At 38.1% G+C, this 5,614-nt stretch overlaps 1 pseudogene; it reads left to right on the forward strand.

Moving 5' to 3' along the window:
• Window positions 1-4,760: 4,760 nt before the first annotated feature.
• Window positions 4,761-5,358, forward strand: LOC123934612 (annotated as a pseudogene).
• The last annotated feature ends 256 nt before the right edge of the window (window positions 5,359-5,614 follow it).

The raw sequence follows: 5,614 nt of genomic DNA on the forward strand, positions 1-5,614 counted from the left end.
CCTTCTTGTCCGTCTGTTTAATTATGGCCATCCCAGCTGATGTGAATTGGTATCTCACTGTGCTTTTGACTTGCATTTCCCTGAAGTTGAATGATGTTAATTAAGCCTTTTTCATATGTTGATTGGCCATTCTTGGAGAAATGCGTACTCAGATCCTTGTGCATGAAATATCTTCTTGGAGAAATGTGTATCAGAAATATGTATCAGAAATATCAGAACTGGGGCACCTGGGTGGCTCAGTCATTAAGTATCTGCCTTCGGCTCAGGTCATGGAATTGAGCCCCATATAGGACTCCCTGCTCAGCGGGGAGCCTGCTTCTCCCTCTCCCACTCTCCCAGCTTGTGTTCCCTGTCTTGCTGTGTCTCTCTCTGTCAAATAAATAAAATCTTAAAAAAAAAAAGAAGTATCAGAACTATCTTCCTGTGCACATTTTAAAAAATTGGGTCATCTTTTTATTACAGAATTATAACAATTCTTTATATATTCTGGGTGCAAGTCCCTCATTAGATATATGATTTGCAAATATTTTCTCCAATTCAGTGAATTATCTTTTCACTTTTTTGCTTGTGTTCTTTGAAGCACAAAAGTTTTTCCTTTTGAAGACATCTAATTAATCCGTTGTTGCTGTTGTTCTCATGCGTTTGGTATCATATCTAAGAAGTCTTTGCTGAACCCAATGTCATGAAGAGTTACTCCTATATTTCGTCTAAGTGTTCTGTAGTTTTAGTTCTCATATTTAAGTTAATGATACATTTTGAATTAATTTTTTATATATGGTGTGAGGTAGTAGTCTAATATCTTTTTTATTTTTCACGTGAATATCCAGTTGTTTCAGCACCATTTGTTGAAGACTGTTCTTTCCCTACGGAATTAACTTGGTACCTTTCTTGAAAATCAATTGACTATAAATGCGAGGCTTTATTTATGGACTCCAACTCTATGCCATTGATCTCTGCGTCTATCTTCATGCCAATATTATACTTTTGATTATTTTGTGGTAAGTTTTGAAATCAGAAAGTATGACACCTTCAAGTTTGTTCTTTTTTAATATTGATTAGACTATTATGAGGACCTTGAATTTCCAAATGAATTTTAGGATTAACTTACAAATTTCTGTAAAGAAACCACTTTGGATTTTCATGGGGATTGCATTGGAGATACTCCCCAAGTTGATCTATAGATCTATATATCATATCTATAGATCTACTATCTATATCATAGATCTATAGATCAACTTGGGGAGTATCTCCATATAACAATATTTAGCTTTTTGAATTATGAACACAGGATGACTTTCCATTTATATACATTTTCTTTCCTTCCTTTCAACAGTATTTTATAGCTTTCAGAGTGTAAACTTTACACTTTTTTGTTAAATTTATTCCTAAGTATTTAATTATTTTTGATATTCTTTTGGTTCATTGTTAACGTATGAAAATATAATTAATTTATGTATAAATTGTACCTGGCAACCTTACTGAACTTCTTTATTCTAATAGTTCTTTGTGTATATATTCCTTAGGATTTTATGTATACAAGATTGGTTCATGTGAAAATCAAAGTGGTTTTACTTCCTCCTTTCTAATCCAGATGCCTTTTATTTCTTTTTTTCTTATCTAATTGCTGGGACTAGACCCTCAAGTACAAAGCTGAAAGGAAGTAGGAAGAGTGGATACCATTGTTTTGTTTCTGATCTTAGGGAGAAGGCATTCAGTATTAATTAAGTATGATGTTAGCTGCAAATTTTTAAGGATGCCCTTTATGAGAAAGAGGAAGTTCCCTTCTACTTTTAGTTTGTTGAGACTTGTTATTATGAAGAGGTATATTTTATCCAATACTTTTTCTGCATTTATTGAAATGATCATGTGGTTTTGTCCATTATTTGATCAGTGTGTTATATTACACTGATTTTTTTTAAGATTTTAGTTATTTATTTGACAGAGAGAGATCACAAGTAGATAGAGAGGCAGGCAGAGAGAGAGAGGGAAGCAGGCTCCCTGCTGAGCAGAGAGCCCGATGCAGGGCTCGATCCCAGGACCCCAAGATCATGACCTGAGCCAAAGGCAGCAGCTTAACCCACTGAGCCACCCAGGCGCCCTATATTACACTGATTGATGTTAAAGCAACCTTGTGCTTCTGGGACAAGCCCCACTTGATCATGGTATCTAATCCTTTTTATATGTTGCTGGGTCCAGTTTGCTGGTATTTTGTTAAGGATTTTTGTGTCTATATTCATAAGGGATAGTGACCTGTTAGTTTTATTGTCATATCCTTGGTTATGGTATCAGGTTAATATTAGCCTGAAAACATAAGTTGGATAATGTTCTCCTGCCTTCTACTTTTTGGAAGAGTTTGTGAAGAAATAGCATTAACTCTTCTTTAAATGTTTGGTAGAGGGGCGCCTGGCTGGCTCAGTGGGTTAAAGCTTCTGCCTTCGGCTCAGGTCATGATCTCAGGGTCCTGGGATCGAGCCCCACATCGGGCTCTCTGCTCCGCAGGGAGCCTGCTTCCTCCTCTCCCTCTGCCTGCCTCTCTGCCTAGTTGTGATTTCTCTCTGTCAAATAAATAAAATATTAAAAAATAATAAATGTTTGGTAGAATACAATAGTAAATTTATCTGGGAATGGGTTTTTCTTTGTGTAAAATTTTAAAACTACTAATTCAATCTTTTTTCTTGTGATACCTCTACTCAAATTTTTCAATTTCTTCTTGAATCAGCATTGATAATTTGTGTCTTTCTAGGAATTTTTCCATTTCATCTATGCTGTCTAATGTCTAATGTCTAATAATATTTGTTCATAATCTTTTTTATTACTGGATGGTTGGAAGTAGCATTCTCTCTTTCATACCTGGTTTAGTCATTTTAGTCTTCTCCCTTTTTCCCTTGGTCAGTCTGGTTAAAAGCTTGTCCATTTTGTTGATCTCTTTTAACAACCAATTTTTGGTCTTGTTCATTTTCTTTATTGGTTTTGTATTTTCTATTTCATTAATGTTGTCTCTAATCTCTATTATTTCCTTGCTTCTGCTTTCTTCGGGTTTAATATGCCTTTTTTTTCTAGTTCCTTAAGGTGGAAGGTTAAGTTACTGATCTGAGATCTTTTTATATAGGTATTCAGAGCTATGAATTTCTCTTTAATCAGTCCTTCACTGCATCCTATAAGTTTTGGTATATTGTGTCTTCACTTCCTTTTATCTCAAAGTATTTTCTGATTTCCTTTGTGATTTCTTCTTTGATCCATTTGTTATTTAAAAGTGTGTTACTTCATTTCCACACATTTGTGAGTTTCACAAATTATTTTTGTTGTTGGTTTCTAATTTAATTTCTTTGTGGTGAGGACATACATTTTAGACTTCAATCCTTTTAAATTTATTGAGTCTTTTTTTTTAAGATTTTATTTATTTGACAGATAGAGATCACAAGTAGGTAGACAGAGAGGCAGGCAGAGAGAGAGAGGAGGAATCAGGCTCCCCGCGGAGCAGAGATCCCGATGCAGGGCTCGATCCCAGGACCCTGGGATCATGACCTGAGCCGAAGGCAGCGGCTTAATCCACTGAGCCACCCAGGCGCCCCAAAATTTATTGAGTCTTTATATGACCCTGCATATGGTCTATCTTGGAGAGTGTTCTGTGTGCACTTCAGAAGAATGGGTATTCTACTGTCATTGCATGGAGTGATCTAAAGATGCTTTTTCTAGCTGGCTTATACTGTTGTTCATACCTTCCATGTTGTTGATCTTCTATTTTTTCTAGCCATTATTTGTGGGATAGCAAGACTTCAGTGGGTAAAAGAAACAATAATAACAGGAACACACATATATGGCAAAAGCTGTATGTGTATGGCAAAAGCTAACCATTCTCCCATCATTACAAACTGCAAACAGTACATGCTGAAAATAACAACAATGGTGAATAAGATAGTTGGGACTACTGAGGTCAGCTTTCCCATTTCCTGCAGCCCCTAGTTAATGCCTCACTAGGACATATACTGATAATCATGTTCCTTGATGCCCCTCACATAATTGCTTTCTTGAATTGTTTTGTCTTTGTATCCATATACTGTGCATTCTACAAAAATAAGATTAAGAGTCCACCTGGACTTGGGGCTCCATTTCTGCACCTGCCCTTCTCAGCAGTCCCTGGTGGTACAGCAAAAACTATAAAACTCTTGGAAACAAAGGAGTAAAACCTTGAGGGGTGCCTGGGTGGCTCAGTGGGTTAAAACCTCTGCCTTCCACTCGGGTCATGATCCCCGGGTCCTGGGATGGAGCCCCACCTCAGGTTCTCTGCTCGGCAGGGAGCCTGCTTCCTCCTCTCTCTCTGTCTACCTCTCTGCCTACTTGTGATCTCTGTCTGTCAAATAAATAAATAAACTCTTTGGAGGGGAAAAAAAAACCTTGAGTAAGGCAAAGTCTCCTTCTTCTTAGATATCACAAAAGCATAAGCAATTAAAGAAAAAATAATTAGACTTCATCAAAATTTAAAACTTTCATGCTTCAACAGATGCTATGACGAAAATGAAAATACAACTCACATAAGGGGAAAAAATATTTGCAAATAATATATCTGATAGGGACTTGTGCCCAGAGTAAATAAAGAACACTTGCAATTTAACACACAGAACCAATTAAATGAATTAAAACAGCCGCAAAGGATTGAATAGACATTTCTCCAAAAAAGATATACAAATGGCCAACAAGCACATGCTTACCATCATTAGTCATCAGGGAACTATAAATCGAAACCACAGTGAGACTGTAGCATGGCCACCGGCACAGCTGCTGCCTTAACATTCTTGAATCAGGAGAGCTGGTTGAGGGCGGTCTGCGAGTCCCTGCTCTAGTCACTGTGGATAGTTTTTCCTTCAGCTGTGAGCTGTCCAGCCACACACATTCTTTCACCTTCAAGGTAGAGAAAGAGGGTGATGAGGAAAACTTGCTGGCTTTGACCATGCTCTGCCTCACCGAGGGGGCCAAAGAGGAGCGTAATGTGTTGCAAAGAATGATAGAACTCATGGCCAAGAACCATGACCACCAGTAAGTAGATTGATAATCCCTGTGGCCAACCTCAAGTTGTCCTGCCAACTCAGGCTCAGTTTGGATGATTTACAACTCCAGCCACCTGTAACCCTGTGTCTGCAGTCAGGTTCTGGCCCTGTGCACATCAGAGGCTAGCATGAGATTGTTGCTATAGGCAATGACATTTCTGGGGAAGAAGAGAGTGAAGAACAGAGTGAGGAGGAGGAAGCTGAGCTGTGTCCCATCCTGCCTGCCAAGAAGCAGTGGTGTAGGCCTAGCCTTCTTGGAGTGGGAGGAACTCTGAATTTCTATCCTGACCCTCTTTTCCCCACTTGCTTATGAGATCAGAGGTCAGCATCTGAAGCTCAGGACTACACATTTTTAATACTTCTACGGTTTTGGATAAAGTTTGAATGAAGTGATATGAAGACTTTTCAAAAAAACAAAAACAAAAAATAACACACAGTGAGATACAACTTCACACTCACTAGGATTGCTATAATAAAAAAAAAAAGATGGACAAGAATAAGTGTTGAGGGCGCCTGTGTGGCTCAGAGGGTTAAGCCTCTGCCTTTGGCTCAGGTCATAATCTCGGGGT

Source organism: Meles meles, chromosome X (genome assembly GCF_922984935.1).
Source record: "Meles meles chromosome X, mMelMel3.1 paternal haplotype, whole genome shotgun sequence".
NCBI lineage: Eukaryota > Metazoa > Chordata > Mammalia > Carnivora > Mustelidae > Meles > Meles meles.